At 32.2% G+C, this 17,877-nt stretch overlaps 1 protein-coding gene and 1 long non-coding RNA gene across 3 annotated transcripts in view; one reads left to right on the top strand and one right to left on the bottom strand.

Annotated features, from left to right (window-relative positions):
* The window catches only part of LOC140445577 (osteopetrosis-associated transmembrane protein 1), an 85,015-nt gene that overhangs the window by 12,523 nt on the left and 54,615 nt on the right, over window positions 1–17,877 (bottom strand). The gene's annotated exons all lie outside the window — the stretch shown is intronic.
* On the top strand, window positions 5,669–16,587 carry LOC140445576 (uncharacterized). 2 transcript variants are annotated; one of them, XR_011951422.1, is made up of 4 exons: window positions 5,669–5,910; window positions 6,304–6,412; window positions 7,704–8,168; window positions 14,466–16,587. It is a non-coding gene; the product is annotated as an uncharacterized lncRNA (long non-coding RNA). The 2 variants fall into 2 exon arrangements; XR_011951421.1 differs by having other exon boundaries at window positions 6,304–8,168.

Here is a 17,877-nt window from a genome sequence, read left to right as displayed (position 1 = left end):
AACATAAATAAAGAAATCTCTAAAGCCATCAGACGGGATATTAGAAAATATAACAACGAGAAAATTATAAAAACTATAGAAGACAACAAAAGCATGAAAGCGTTGAGGAGAAAAATAGAAAATGACAAAAAAGAAATCTTCCAACTTAAAGACAAATATGGAAACATTATATAAAAGTGAACTTATTCCAGAGCTCATCGAACAACCAATACAAAAGGTACATAATGTAGGATCGGAGGATATACCAGATATATCACGAGAGGAAATTCAACATGCCCTCAAAAATATGAAAAATAATAGAGGTCCGGGGGAAGATGGTGTAGTCATTGAGACAATTAAACTAGGAGGTCCACTTTTGATGTCCCGAATCCAAACACTTTTTAATCTATGTCTGCATAGTGAAAACATTCCAAGTAAATGGAAAAATTCGGTTACAATCATCCTCCACAAAAAAGGGGATAAAGCAGATCTCGAAAACTATAGGCCAATTAGTTTGCTTAACTACCTATACAAGCTCTTTACTCGAATACTCACAAAGAGATTAGAAGCAAAACTCGATTTCTATCAATCAGAAGAACAGGCAGGATTTTCGACTTCCACAAAGCATTTGACACAGTCGAAACAGTTGTTATCTTAAAAGCACTATCAGAATGCAGAATATATCAAAGGTATGCAAATATTATTTGAAATATATACGAAAATGCGACAACAACCGTTAACCTCCATTGCACTGAGAAAATAAAAATTGGCAGGGAGATACCTTGTCGCCAAAACTATTTACAACAGTCATGGAGTACGCATTTAAAAGGCTAGAGTGGGAATCAAAGGGTATTAGAATCGATGGAAAGATATTGAATCATCTCAGATATGCCGATGATATTGTTCTCATAACAGACAACTTAGGAGAAGCCAGAGTTATGCTACAACAACTACAGCAAGTGACCCAGAAAGTCGGTTTAAAAATAAACTATGGAAAAACAAAAATGATGTCCAATCTCGTCCCCAATGAGCTAATAGAAATCAAAAAGTCGGCCATAGAACTTGTAGAAAAATATGTGTATTTGGGTCACGAAATAAGGTTAACGCGAGATAACCAAACATGCGAGCTACTCAAAAGAATAAGTCTGGGTTGGGCTGCATTCGGAAAAATGAGAGACGTATTTAAAACAAATATACCGATCCATTTAAAAAGAAAAGCTTTTAACCAGTGCGTTCTACCAGTCCTCACATACGGAGCAGAAACCTTAACTCTCACAAAAACATCAGCCGAAAAATTGAGAAGGACACAACGAAAGATGGAGAGATCAATGCTTGGAATAAACTTAAGCAATAGAATAAGAAACGAGGAAGTTCGTAGACGAACCGGAGTGGAAGACATTATCGAACATATTACAAAAAAAAAAATGGAGATGGGCAGGACATGTTGCAAGAATCAAAGACAACAGTTGGACCAAAAAATTGCTTGAGTGGAGACAACGGGCTGACAAGCGAAGCCGAGGAAGACCCCCAAAGCGATGGACCAACGACCTCAAAAGAATCGTGACCAATTGGATACCAGAGGTGCAGAACAGAAGCAGATGGAAAAGTCTAGAGGAGGCCTATGTTCAACAATGGACAACTCATGACTAATTGATGATGATGATGACTATTAGACCGCTTTTTTTGCTGCTACTAGCATTATTTTAGAGCATTCTATTATTTAATTTATGGATTAAATCCGGATAGCAAATAGATATTCTTCACTTTCTCGGAGAAATAATATTCTAACACACAAAATCCTATTAAATTGTCAAAACCTTCCTTGCATATTCTATTCACTTATGAGGAGCAGCAGCAATATCAGTACCATAATAAGGCGTATAGTTCTGGACTGGCTAATTGTTGGATAATGAGAAGCATGAGTGTAGCAGTTTTAATGTTTTCGGTACTGCTACCTGTTATCGGGGAGCAGAATTATCATTACCGAGTTAATGCATATAGAAATTATTGCTTGAACTTTATTATTATTAAACAACACTATATTTCCTAGTAAAATAATCATAAATTTACAGTAAGAAAAATTTTTGAACGTTGGTTATGAAAACATCATGTACATACCACCGGGTTCACTATGTCCATATCCAGCAAAATCCTTGTAATAATGATACTGGAAACCAAAGATAAAAATATGCTCCAAGAAACTCTGTGTTATAAAACAGTCGAATAAAATACAGATTCTCGATTCCAATAATCAAAAAATTAATCAACAGCTTACTAAAATAGAAATAACGCCTATTTAAGATGTAATCCATTAACGGCCCAAGGGACAAAGCACTCCTAGCATATGCTAATAATATAGAACTCATAACTCTAATGAGAAACTCTTTCGTCCACAAACTTCAATAAAGTGAAGAGAGCACAAAAAATGTTTGACTTAAAATCAACGAAATAAAAACCAAATACAAGCGAATCAACAGAAAACCAATCAACCAATTCAATAAATTTAGAAAAAACATTAAAGTCAACAACTACAATTTCGAAAGTATGGAACACTTTAAATATCTTAGATCACTAATCACGGTTAGTAATAATGCCACTAAAGAAATACAGAGCATAATTCAAACTTCAGACCTATTTTAATACATGGATGTGAGTCATGGAGAATGACTAAAACAAATAAGGAAGCACTCCGAATATTTGAAAGGAAAATAATCAGAAATTTTTATTTAACCCCATTATCATAACTACTATTTAAATGGGAATAAGCCACAATTAGAGGTTAAAGTTAGTTTATTGACGTTTCAATTTCCACTTCGGAAATCATTCTCACTAATGTTTGTATTTTGAGAACGATTTCCGAAGTGGAAATTGAAACGTCAATAAACTAACTTTAAGCTTTAATTGTGGCTTATTCCCATTTAAATAGTAATTACTTTAAAATGCCACAAGAAAATAGCTTCAGAACTCATTATCATATCGCTACAAATCCGTATCGAATAAGAAAACATACTGAATAAAGAAAGCTCGCATAACGATATTGTTCAGGAAAATAAATCCCTTAAGGTATATCGGACACGTGCATAGACGCCAAGATGTCAAACTTGTAGAACTGGTGTGGAAGGAAGTTAGCACAGAAGAATGCCACTGGGCATGTCAGTATACAATGGAGAGAAAACATCCAATCATATCTCAAAAAATGAACATTTCATTTGATTGCAGATTCGTGGAAAATCGATCAACTTGGAGATAAGTTTTAGTCAGCGAAGACCTACCCAGTGTTGTAGCGCTACGTATTAATAATGATAAAGAGAAAGGAGAAACAGTGACAAAAAGCAACAAAAATGGACTATGAAGCAAAGCTGCTTCAAAATCTTTGATTGGAGAGGATTAAAATGAAAGTATAAGAAATACAATGGATAATTGATGGATTCGAGAAACTTGAGACTTGAGATAGGCACTCTCCGAAACAGCTGTAGTGATAAGATAGAAATAATTTTGTAGAAGTTTTGCTGTTTTATTGTTAAACAAAATGGAATTTACATATGACATTATATACGCTAAAATAACTAGACAACTTATATGATACGGACATATAGGGAGAAAGTTTAATGATACAATAATCTACCCAATATTTGTTATGAGTAAAAACGATATGAATAAACAAAATAAAGAAATCCATGGCAAAAGGCAAAAAGAGTAATGATTTAAAAATGAGAGAGGTATCCTGTGGATAACATGTGCTTAATTAGGAACGAATGGAGATGAAGATCAGAAGACGACAAAGAATGTTTTAAATTGATAAATGTATACAATTTTTAGCAATGTATATTTATAGGTCATTATTAGGGCCAAAGTGCTAATTTTATGTAAAATAACACTTTTCAAGTTGGATCGGTTACAGCACGGTGGAATCAAATACACCCAAAGTTAAAAACTATCGATGTTTATATGAAATACGAAACCTTATGTCACATGACCGTGCAATCTTGACACCTACACATTATCACATAATTGTGAACGGTATATTGTACCTTATTACTAAGAAGTTTGTTATTTTATTCTAAGAATAAGTTTAATAATTTACGGGAGATTTAATGTATTTAAAATTTTACAGGATCCGGTATCGTAATAAGAAGTCAAATTTCACTACAACTCCATTAAAACGTGTTAAATTTTACTTTGGATATTCTTTTTGTGAATATAATAAGTAAAAATACAGTAAGTTTCATCTTCTTATTGTGCCGTATTCTAATTAAGGTTAGCGATTACTTCTTTAAACGCTTCCCATAAATTATTATAGTTTAAATTTAACTACTTTATGAAACAAATATTGCACGTCATAAATTGCAGGAATTGAAAAATTACAAAGATCTCCTGTTTACAGAGTTTTATGTAGTTTATTATAATCCTACCGAAGGGCTTCTACTTTCTTAAACTGTTACACGACTACTCTACTCGATGTTAGTACATTTAGAGACTAAATGTTTAAGTGCATATACATTTTAACAAAAAATAATAATAAATAAAACGAAAACTAGCCATTTCCAAGTTTATAATAAATACTTTTTTAAGTTTGAAAATAATTAAAGCAAGTAATATAAATAACCACCATAAAATATTTAACTACATTAACCAAGTACCTATTTGTGAAATTTCTCGATGACTAAATTGATTGATATTTAAATAAATTTGAAGTTCCAAAACGTACCTGCTGTAAAATTTAAAAATCTATGACTAATCAAATTATTGGCAACATCGGAGGAGTTTAGTTGTATACGCAAAGAAATGTATACGGATCCCAAAAGTGTTTTAACCTATTACGGAGTCCACTTAATCCGACGTGTGATAATAATATACACGATGTATATTCGCCTGGAGTTAGTATAATACCGTTTTAGTACGGAGCCCCCATTAACCGCTAGATCTATATATATATATATATATATATATATATATATATATATATATATATATATATATATATATATATATATATATATATATTACTCTAAGAGTTTCATAAATTAGTAACGTTAATCCTCGATAGTTCTTACATTCTCTCCTATCTCTTTATGGGTACTACAAGTGACGCTTTCCAATCTTACGGGATATCTTAATTTTTCAATATTTTATTCATTATTTTTAGTAATATTTGTTCTCCATTTTTCCCATGGTTTTTTTTATAATTTCTGTTGTTATTCTATCCACTCCAGAAGCTTTTCCATAGTTCAACGTTTTTATTACTTCTTGTAATTCCCCCTCGTTTATTGAGTTTTCTGTGTTATCTTCCAATATATTTTGTTCTTCATTAGTGTCGTTTTGGTTTATATCCGTTAATAATTCTTCAGTGTTGTCTCCATCTTTTAACTATTTTTTTGTTTCTGTTATTGTAGCATGCAGAAAATTCCTTGAAAACTATCTTATATTCAAGTATAAAATTTATCCAGTACGTCTCTGGGCCAAGTATTAAAAAATATTTCCCCAATTTTGTTTACAAAAACTTGTTTGAGACGCATTCACAAGAACTGGCAGTAAAATAATTCAAATATTACGTCTTAGTTCTGCAATTCTGAAAGCAAGCATGATTCAAGGTCAGATGCCGTGTTTAACCAGAATTTTGGGTTGTTCCTCGGCGAGAGCGGGGCAAGGGACGGGAGATGCCGGTACGATTAGGAAGGTCGGAGTGAATTCAAGTTTAGGTTGGAAGATTTGGTCAAACGGGATAGATGTCGTTATGTAATTTGCAGAAGTCGGCAAAATTTGTTGAAAATAGTAAATTTTACTCTATGTAATACGTCAGTTTAGAAAGAGTAATCACTATTTTTCTAAGTATCTAAGAGATTTGTGTCGTGTACAACAAATTTGAAATATAACCAAGATGGTTCCAGTTTTGCAAGAAGGCCATTCCAAGGTGTGTTCCAATACCCAAAGGTAACTTTTTTTGTTTTAAACTTTTAAAGGAAGAATAAACATTTCAAATAATAATTTGCTTTCATAATTAAAAAAAATTGACATTGGTTTGTTTTGTTTTTAAAGAAGGTTAACCTCTATAAATAGTTTCATTTTAAAGATATTTCTTTATTTGTAATAATTTTTTTTTCTGCCACAATTTATAGCCCAGTATTTTTGTAAGTTTTTTTTCTTCTTTGCTATTTTTGGTATAAATCTTTGTAACTATTTATATAGTAAGTATTTTTGTGCCATCTATATTTTGTAACTGTTTGTGTTGAGACAACAAAAAATGTTTAATTTATATCTCTAAACCATTTTGTTTATTTCCTATTTTAGAAAAGTCTCCTAACCCTTTTTGTGTTTCTTTTTTAGGAAGGAAGACCCTTTTTCCTTTATCCATCAAGAGAAGCGGCGTCCTTATTTTAAATAGCTAGAGGCCTTTCTTGTTGTTTTTGTTTGGCCATTTGTCCAGGAGATTCATGTAAGTACCCATTTGTCTCATTTTTTTGTAGTTGCCCCAATCCAATCCCCTCGTTTCATTTACTTATCCACGACCCAGCTACTCCACCCCAGTAACTTCTGTCCCAATCTTCAACCCCTTATAGCAATACCCTATGTGGTAGGCAAAATATTTCGTTACATTATTAATTCTCCATTTTTATCTTTATTGCCGTATATTTCATGTTTTTTTGTATTCTTATCATCTTCAGAGTTCAGTATAACCGCTTGTGCTACCTTCTTCCATTTTATCACCGAATTTTTCCCAATTATCTCTCTTTGCTGCTGTAACTAATATTTTCTCCATTTTTTTTTAGTTATTATAAGTTTTTCGTTTACTTTTTTCTCAAATATTTTTGTCATTTCTTTATTTCTTAGCTTATATGTTTTTAGCGTGTCTTTTTAATTAGATTTTCCTTTTCTGTACTAGACTTTTCCTTCATTTTTGTATCTTCTCGTATCTTAGTTATTACCATGTAATGGTCACTGCCTATTTCGGGTCCTCTGTATACTTTTATATCCATCACTTTTCTTCTGTCATTGCTTTCTACTATTATATAGTCAATTGTGGATTTTTCATTTCAACTTCGCTAATATACATGTGAATTTCTTTGTGTTTAATTTTTCCAGTATTTTATGTATTATACAACCTACACCTGCAGCTGCTATTTTGTCTTCTAATACTATTTTCTATTTTTAATATTCTTTGTCCTTTTTTCTCGGTCTCTGGCATTACTAGTATATTTAATTCTGCAGTCTCCAACTATTCTACAACTTCTATTTCTTTACCATTTATGCTCTTTATGTTCCACGCTCCGATTTTCCAAATAATATGTTCATTTTTTTTCTTACTTGATGAGTCTATGTGGTTTATGCTTCTCATTCTTTGATTTTGTCAAAGCCAGTGTTTTGTCAGTTTTACCTTTATCATATTCCTTGTTTCTTGCCACAAATTGTCTCCGTTTTCCTACTTCTGTTTCTTCTCCGCTATCCCCGTTTTTTGCATCTTAATATCTTTAAAATGCTTTTCTTTTCTTATCTCCATGCCTCTCCGCCTACTAAGATCTTTTTAAAACCTACTTTCACCGTTTTACCATTTTCCCTGAGTTCTTAACATTTTTCAGTAATGTCTTTTCTCATTTCTCTTTCTTTGGTTGTTAGATCGTCATTTATGAATACCTACCTGTTCACAGTTTAACTTTTTCAACTGACTTTTTAATCCAGTAACTATAATATTGTTTCTTTTCGAGCCTTTCTAATCTATTTTCTTTCAGATTCTTCTTTTCTCTTTCGGCTAGCAGGGGATCTTATTGTTTTATTCTCTTCATAAAGGGAGGATAAAGAATTCTTTCTTTTCTTTTTCCATATTCTAAAGTATTCCCTTCGCCATTTGTTTCCATGTTTTGCGAGCGTAGGACTGCAGAAGGAGTTATTTCCACCTCAATGGTGCCTAACCCCAAAAATTTCTTTTACTGGATTAGGCTTAATAAGTTCTTATAATTTCGGTAAAAATCGTGTGCAGAATCAGCCTAAACTTATTTTTGTTGGTATGGTTTCCCCATCTATAAACTGGTTTTCGCACTAACAAAATGTCATAGGAAGCTTCGGGCAAAACTGCCTAACCAACAAAGACATGGTGGATGTAAATATGAGCAGTGACGCATCGGATCCTCTAGGATCCGATTTCAGTGATACAGATAGCGATTATAATCCCAGTTCTTCAAATATCGAGTCTTCAGGTAAGACAGTCATAATATTATTAATATTTAAATATAAAACAAGCAACATAATCCTTAAATACCCATTTATAAATAAATGTGGCGTAGGCTGTTTTGCGGCCAACTTATTTGTAATATATTTTTTATCGTTCTAAAAAAATTCAATAAATTGGTTGTCGAACACTAAAAATCAAGACAATGATCAACCAGAAGGCAAATCGCACCAACATTCCAGAAAGAGAGTAAGAAATCTTGAGAATCATGTATAAAAGGAAGATAGCCAGGGAGAAAGGAGAAGAGTATGTCAAAAAGGAAGAAGGAAAACGTAAAAATGCTAAAGAACTCGTAGTTGGACCATGTTCGTGCAAAATGAAGTGTCATATGAAAATTTCTAATAAACGAAAGCAAAGCATCTTTAAAAATTACTATTCGCTTAACTGTCAATGAAAAATGCTTTTATTCAAAGTCAAATAAAAGTAAAAGACAAAAAGAGAACTTATACCCAAAATCAAAATTCACGTAGGTCTAAAACTCGTATATGTACTTTCCGGATGAAAATGGTTGTAACCAAGTAAGAACTGTTTTAAAGACAGTTTCCATTACAGATGGAAAAAATTCATTAGCTTTAGCACGAAAACAAGAACATCGGACACCTCTTCAAGATGCAAGGGGCAAACATCCACCCCTTAATAAAACCAATATTGAAGAGGAGCAGTATTTCTGTGGCTTCATTGAACTATTCCCAGCATAAGAATCCCGTTACTCCTGACGAGATAAAAAGGAAATAGCTTTCACCAACTTTGAACACGTCGATCATGTATCGAGAGTATGAAAAAAAAAAAAATGCACAGAAGACTTAAGAAAACCCCTCTCGCTGTTTATGTTTCGCAAAATTGTTAACACCAAGTATAATTTGCATTTTCATGCACCACATAAAGATAATTGTCAAAAGTGTGACAGTCTTAATACTGAAATAAAATCATCTGATACTTTAGAACAGCGTAAACAGGATGCAAAAGTTAAATTGGAATTACACCAAAGAAAAGCAGAAGCAGTCAAAGAAAACAAAAAGCAAAATATAATTAAAGCTAAAGTATCACAGCAAAAAATATCAGTTTCAGTCTTTGATCTTCAGAAAACGCTTCCTACTCCTGAGTTAAGTACAGGTGTAGTTTATTATAAGAGACAAGTGTGGACATATAATTTGGGCATCCATAATGAAGTCACAGAAACAGGAAACATGTGTGTTTGGCCTGAAAATGTCGCATCATAACATAGCTTAACACACAAATTTCTCTAGGAATAAATTTTTTTGTAACGGGAAATGTGCTTATACTTTTTGAACACAGAATTAGAATAATAAAAGCCACTCATTTGACCTTGCATGGCAAGCTGCCCAAACTTTATTGTTCTATCCTTTAGGGGGGTTAATACTACTGTAAATTTAAAATCGCGACTGCTTAAAGATAATTATATTTTATACAATTTTTAACCCTTTCACTTTTTTAGCTAAAATCAACATTTAAAGTTGTAGGTTGGTTCTTGTTTATGGCTTGCTGCTGATGACGTCACAGTCTAGGTTTCGTTAGGTTTAGGACCTTAAATATATTGATTTCAGCAAGAAAATGAAGAAGATCAAAATTGTATGAAATATAATTCTCTCCATTTTTGTTTATGTACATTTATGTCGTAAAGTTAAAAATAAACGAGATAATTCAACTATTATACTTAGTCACTATTTTCTACCTTAATTCGGAAAATATAGACCGCACGAAAAAATTTGCAAAGAAGAAATTGTAGAAAATTAAAGGTTCCATGTTGCAACTATTTCAGTATCTACCCTTTTTGTCGAAAAGCTAAAAATGGTGGAGATATTAAGCAAAAAATGGTTCTCCTTTTTCATTTTAAAATTTAAGATGGCGGCTAATGCAATGATTGGATTCAGTCGCTACTTTATTCCGCTACTATTGACCCCTACCTAAAGGTTAGAATAATAAAATTTTGGATAGCTCGCCATGCAAGGTTAGGCCATTTTTCGTCTAACCCGACTGAACTAATAACTGTCTTTCTCCAATGGAATTCACCAATTTCACAATTCACTCAGTCTTCTCACCACCATTGCTGTAGATTCAACTTATATATCACCTCTGCCAAATTATTTTCAATTATTTCCCCGTTTATATTTAATTAAAGTCCCCGTTTCTAGAGGTGTTTATAGACGTAAAATACAACGTAGTTTCTTTAACCAACGAAAGGTGTAATAATATATATTTAAAAAAATGATACAACTAAAATTATCCAGATTAAAAATTTTAGAACGTTTTCGGTCTTATTTCACTCACGTTGTCCTTATTTCTAGTAAAGATGTTACCTTAAAGTGCAATCATTTAACATCTACCTCGTGTCGCATCAATTTTAAAATTTAATAAATGTAATTTATGTAATCTAAGGATTATTAGACCTCACTATGTGGTTAGTTTCAATTACTAATAATGTTTTCACTGATGATGTGTGATAAGAGCGAAAACGTTCTGAATGATTAATCCGTTTGGATAATTTCAATTTTATAATTGTTTTTAAATATATACCATTAAACATACGAAGGTGTTTACTTCATTGTAAGTTTTCTAGAATTGAAGGATCAGTGGGAAAAACGGTTTTAGTCCAAAAAATCGAAATTCAGTTTTTGGCGCTATTATTATAGTTCAGTGCCGTCTCTTTCAACCACGAAAAACACTACCAACAAAAATGCTCTAAGTTCGATGTAATAGAGGAAGAAAGATATGGCATAAGTGGGAAGAATGATTTAACTCACAGCGCGCAGATGAAAGAACGATCAGGGTCTTAAGAATATGGTGGTGGATGCAGCACAGTCAGGTAGCAATTATTATTAGTAGGGCCTCTGATCTTGTTGAGACACGTTCGGTATTTTGAAGAGTTGGTTCAGTTTAAAAAAGTATTATTAAGTCAAGTTTATTGTTGTGATATAATGGATAACGAGTTTGAAAGTGATCAAAGTTCTAATGGAGGTGGCGAAGTTGTCGTTTCAAAAGCAACAAAGAAGAAAAAAAGTTATGGCCGTGTAAAAGATGTCATAAAAAAAATTAGGCTAAATAGTCATACTACATGTGAAAACTGCAAGTGCCACAGATTAAAATGCTTTGAAAATATTTCATTAGATAATAGACTAGAATAATAAGACAGTTTAATGAACTGGATTAGTATGATAAACAAAATAGTTACTTGGGAGGTCTTGTTACGGCTGTACTGGTGCAAAGGCGTAGGAGCAGAAAATCACACGAGGAAGCAAAGATTAACCAGAGTTTATTTGTGTACAGGATTAGAGTAAAAAGTAATGACAACTTTCGTGACGTACCTGTCTGTATTAAAGCTTTTATTTCTATTCACGGAGTTTCTTCTCGAAGAATTCAAACAAACAGAGAATAGTTGGCTTCAATAGGTGCTGTCAATTCATTTCTTCAATCACTAAATGGTAGAAAGTCACATTCTTCTCTAAAAGATACTGATAAAATTTATTTACCTGAAGATCTCAATATTTCAAAATTGTGGTCAATGTATAAAGGTTTGAATTCCAATAGCAAAGTTTCCTATGGCACGTTTAGAAGTATTTTTAATCAAGATTATAATTTCTCATTTGGTTACCCAAATACCGGAAAAGTTACCGAAATAACCGGTTAAAAATTTGGTTACCGGAAAGATACGTGTAGTACATGTAACTGTAACAAGTCTAAAAAAGCTGCATTCGAATATCTATTGCTACTGCAACTGTGGAAGGGAACGTTAACCTTGAAAAAGACTTGAATAAGTTGTTAAGTGAGGAAAATCTCCATTTACGTACGAGTGCTACATTTTATGACTTAAAGACTCAATACAAAAGAAAAGCCAGAAAAACTCATGACATGGAAGCCATTGCTATGGATTTCCAAAAGAACATGCGCACTCTCAACAACACTACAAATGATGTTTATTAGAAGCGACAATTAAATTTTGTCTCGTTCAACATTTATGTTCTTTCTGATCAAACATCTGTATTTTATACATACGATAAAAGTGTTGCCAAAAAGGGAACTGATGAAGTGTGCTCGATGATTGACCATTTTGTGACTTCCATTCTGTCTACGACTGTTCGTAATCTTGCAATAGTTTGCGATAGTTGTGCTGGTCAAAATAAAAACTATACAGTGATACGTTATTTGTATTATTTAGTGACAAAGCAAAAACGATTTGACAATGTTAAAGTAATGTTTCCTATTAGAGATTATAGTTAGTTAGAGTGTGACCGTGACATAAGTCTCATCAATCAAAAATCCTATGTCGAGGTTCCAGAGGAATGAAGGGAAGTTATAAAAAGTAGTCGTGCGAAACCATCTCCACTCATAGTAACTGACTGTAAAAAAGGCATGTTCAAGTCTTGGACTAATTTTTTGAAGCCTATGTATCAATTAAAGTGCCCAGTACCTACAAGGCCAATCAGATGAGTTCTACACCAAGGTTAGTTCATCACCGTTCAAGTTTCTTTGGTAGTTATTACAGCCATGAAATTATCAATAAATACAAGAAAAAAAGGATGAAAGACCATCAACAAGAGAACAACATTCCCACACAAGAATTAAACGTTTTGTATGACGCCCCAATCCCAATCTCTTGTGTGAAATATAATGACCTACAGTTTTTAATTAAATTTCTCATCAATACTGAATCTAAGAACTTCTATAATAACTTGATATGGGATGGCCGTGAGAGCAATGATCAGCATGATGACGTATACTTGAACTTCATGAACGACAATGATGAGTAAAGGAAAATATTGTTTTGCACGTCAACTTATATTATGGACTTTTATCTGATTTATTAGTACCAGATCAGATTATCAACATTATAAGATACACTAAAACTCATACTACAACTGGGTTTTGTTCCAGAATACTGCTCAAACAACCAGAGTGCTGGTGAAGGCCAAGAGACAATTTAAATCGAGCATCCATTTTTAATATTACCAACACATATGTTTTTTTTTTAGTTTTTATATCACATATAACATAATGTAAAATTAAAATTAAGTTTTTAGAATAGAAATTAAACCTTATTTTTAAAGGATAAACTTTTGTTTTTCGTCTTCTGAAAAATTTTGCTAAATGGACTAAAACCGTTTTCCCCCCTGACCCTTCAATTAATTAGTCTAATTTCAAAAATGTTAACTTAAGACATAGCTTGGTTTGAAAACTAGTCATTAATCATCTATATCTTTAGTACTTATGTTTGTATTTAGTTGTAGGTGTTTAATTTATATATTGCTACACTTATTTTGTGGCCGCCTATTTATTGTATGTTATAGTTCAATATAGTTAAATATTTAACCCCAAACATATAAAAAGATGTACATTGCTTTTTAATCATTCTCATTCGAACTACAAACCACTAATGCTAGACATTTCACACAAGTAGCCCAAGGTTATCCTAAAGTAAATGTCATTTGTAGTACCGATACAAATCTTTTAATGTCGCTATACTCTTTAGTCTATATTATAATTCTCAATTGTCAGTACTTCATTAGCATGGTTATTGTTGGCATTAACCTCGAATCAGTGTAAATGTTCCTGGCGTTTATATAGTATTTTGCAGATTAATAATAATTAGTTAAATATGGTTTTTCACAATAAATGTTGTATCGTAGAATGTACCAATTTGTCAACAATTAGACATGCATTTCGAACTCCTGAAAAAGACATCCGATTTAGGAAGTGGCTTAGTATTATTAAAAACCTGATTTAGATAAAATGAATTCCACCACAGTTTTTAAAACAAAACGAATATGACACAGTCACCTTAAAGATAAGTTTGTTTCTTCATAGAGTCATAGATTGTATCAACAAGTATCTATTATTAGATAACAAATAACATTCTGATTGATGATTTTAAATGATTCCTCTTGTAGTTCTAATGTACATTCTCCGACAAGCCGGAGACAAAAAGATTCTGTCTCCGGCTTCTGCAAGTAATGTAGCCTTTCTTAAATAATTTTAAAGTGTTTGTTTGTCCTTTTGTAGTGTAGTGTGATGTACATTTATATGTTTATGACATTTTGTTCTTGTCGGATAGGCCGCAATTGACGAAATGACCCTGAAGATGATCTAGGGATCGAAAGTACTTGGGCAAGATTAAATTAAACTGTGCTCGATATATGCCTTTTATCTGATCAAAGTTCATTTATTCGAGCATTCAACCTTACATTTATTTAAAATTATTTTACTTGAAGTGAATAATGGAATAAATTATTATATTAACTTTTTGTTTTAGTTGAAATTCCTTCAACAAGTAGAGATGCACAAGAGTCTTACCTAAAATGAGTAAAATTAGAGGTATTGGAATCATATTTTACTGACCATTAACATTAGTTGCAGACATAAAAAATATATCTGGTCCCTAGTATCGATCCTACCTATTTGTAGTTTGGCCACTGGCGGACTAAAGCTAAAGCGGGCCCTAGGCGACATTGTAATTCCGGGCCTATTTTTCAGTCATGACATACTTTACGTTTGGTAGTTTGGTTTTAAAGCATATTAGTATGTAGTTTTATTTGATTATCGGATTCCAAAAAAAATTGGGAAAAACATGTATATCCGGATTAATTAGTTATATTGCTTTGTTTCGCACTTTTAACTCGCTTATTCTCACTAAACTAAGTAGCGGTCATCGAATAGAAGATGATTCCAAAGTTCAATTTATTTATTTTGCTGGATTTGTTATATAATACTCTCAAATAGCGTCTGTTAAGTATTTTGGCCATAATGCAATATCGTTTACAAAACTCTTAGTTTCATCATTATTTTGAGATTATTATTATTTAATTATTCTCCATCTCCAGTTAAAAATTAGTCCAAATATCTTTTCATTTATTTTGTCACTTTATCTCGATCTGCTTTCCGTTTTCTTTTTTCACATTAACTTTTTACATCCTGTTTTTACATCCTTAAAAAATGAAGGAAATGGTGGTAGTTTATATTATATATTATTTTAATTAAATAATGTAATACTTTTATAGAAACTTACATTTTTATTTTAGAAATTACAGCAAGTATTAACTGTGAATCTAAAAAAATATTTAAGTCTTAATTGCACAATTTTCAAATAAAACGATTCAGCAAAATTGGGATCGTTTCAATAATAATTATGAATAACATGTTTTTCTGTTAAATACCAATAAAAAATAATTAAAAAAATTAAAAACCTAATTTTTGGGCCCTTGACACGTGCCTAGGTTGCCTAGGCCTTAGTCCGCCCCTGAGTTTGGTCATCTTATTATCAGTCATTAATTTGTATTCATGCTTATATATAGTGTGTATTTTGCGCTGTTAGAGTTAGTTTAACTTATATTTATATTTAACGATTTGTAAAAAAAATCTATACAAAGGGATTTTACGGGTATTAAATAAATAAATAAATAAATAACTAAATAAATTAATTAATTACATTTTCATGTCATATCTTAACTACATTTTCACCAAAATTAAACATTGAAATTGCCGCTTGAATTAGTTCTGATGCAAATCTCTTGGAGCGCTGAATTTCATAACAAACTAAAGTGTTGTCGTGAAGTATGTAGAGGAAGGTGATTTGTGATTTGAACCTTTTAAGTTTCAACATCAATTAAAGACCTGCTCGTTAGTGCTAATTTTATCAGTGAAAAAACGATATGGCCAAAAGCAATATATTTGTAAAATTGATAGTATGTAACGTTATAAACGTCACATCTTTATTAATTTATTAATTCTTTAACCTTCAGTTTCTTTTTTACTATTTTTTATTCAAAAAATAGTTGGCGCCCTCCCTCTCTTTCTGTTCAGTAGAATAAACATTCGCCCTTTCTCTTTCTTTCCTCTCTCTCTTTCTCTCCGGTAGAATAAATATTCGCTCTCTCTCTTTCTGTCCGGTAGACTAAATATTCTGTTCTATGTTGACAGAAGAGCTAATTCCATGATAGGCATACGTCCTATGGCATCTGTGCTATACTTCATTGTACTCGCTCCCCACTGTTTGTCAATCAGCTTTTAAACGTAGTGGGATATGTTTTTTGTCTGTAATTGAAATTTATAAAAGAAGGTAATATAGAATAAGGTTCATTTTTATTGTCAGCAGAAATCTCTTGGGTTTATTGGATAATTTATTGGATAATTTCTGGAATGTTTTATGGAATAATGTATAATGTATATTAATGTAATAACTGCAGCTGTCTGTAAGACCTACCCACATGCTCTGGAGGCGGCAACAGGACCTACCCACATAATCTGGAGGCAACATCGGAACAGGAGCAAGCAACCAAATATATGCCATAAGTATTAGTTCTCAATTTATTTATTGTAAAACTTTAGGCAGGGTTGTTTTTGCTTTGCTTTATGTTGAATAAATATGATTAGTTAAATCATTGTTTTATTTGTTACCAGCTAAATTTTCATTGTTTAATTCATAGTTTAACACAAGACGGATTCACACATGACAGACTGAGCTGGGCGAAGCATAGACGATAAGCTCCCATGGTTGATTGAGGTATTATTTTATAATAGTATTTCAATTCTCTTTGGTAGTCTTATCGTTACAAGTGATATCTAACAATAAGTGTGCCGATAACAAACATCAAATAAATAAAAATAAAGCAATAGTCAGGGAGCAGATGGCGAAAACCCACATGCGATTATTTGATAGTTGGATTCGTAGAAGTCACCGAAATTTAAACAAATATACCATAATTAAGCAAACATCCAAATGGACTCAACAACTATGCCCATGATGCAGTAGTTCAAAATAATGTCACAAATGACCGAAAATATGATGCAACCTTTTATAATACAAACAGGACAGTATATACCTCAACTAATGCAATTTGCACAGCCACAGATGTTCACTGAACAAAAACAGATACAAGGTAAGGTACGAACCTTTTCCTCTATACCTATAACATACAACCAACAATTAACCCAACAACCCCAAAATCTCAATCATTGTACCCATCTCCTTCTTCTTCTTAAAGAAGAAGATGCTTAAAAACGCTATGCTTTCCTAAAATCTTTCCCAGCATGATATTTCGCAGAAGCTGGTATTTTGTTCCTCTCATCACGTGGCCAAGGTATTGTAGTTTTCGTATCTGTATTTCATTATTCAGTTCTGTTTTTTTTTTGAAAGTCTTTGCAAGACTTCTCCATTCGTGACTCTGTCTAAGTAAGATATTCTCAGAATCCTTCTGTAAAGCCACATCTCGAAAACTTTCACTCTTCTCATCATCGATTTAGTCAGAGTGGCTGCCTCTATACCATATAGGAAGATTCTAAAAATATAATATCTAAGCACGCGCATTTTCATGCCGACACTTAAGGGGTAGTTTAACTATTACGTAACGCAATTTGGAAAGAGGGGGTTATGTAAAACGTTACGGTGCGTTACAAGGGCGTGAGGGGGTTCCAAAAAAAGCGTTACGTAACATTGTTTTTTATTTAAATCAAAAACTATTAAGTTAGCAATCTTGACTGTATTGTACGTCCTTTTTATTTTATTTTCGTTGTTAGTAATACACAGAAACACGTTGCTGAAGTCAATGTTCTTAACCCTTTCAGTCACTGTATAAGAAATAATATAATTAAAAATCTGAAACTTGCCAACTTTTTCCTATTATTTTTTTTGAAGATTTCTAAAACATAGAATTTGGTTATGGCGCTTT

Source organism: Diabrotica undecimpunctata, chromosome 7 (assembly GCF_040954645.1).
Source record: "Diabrotica undecimpunctata isolate CICGRU chromosome 7, icDiaUnde3, whole genome shotgun sequence".
Lineage (NCBI taxonomy): Eukaryota > Metazoa > Arthropoda > Insecta > Coleoptera > Chrysomelidae > Diabrotica > Diabrotica undecimpunctata.
Note: the sequence above shows the minus strand (reverse complement) of the source record. Positions and strands in the feature narration are given on the sequence as shown.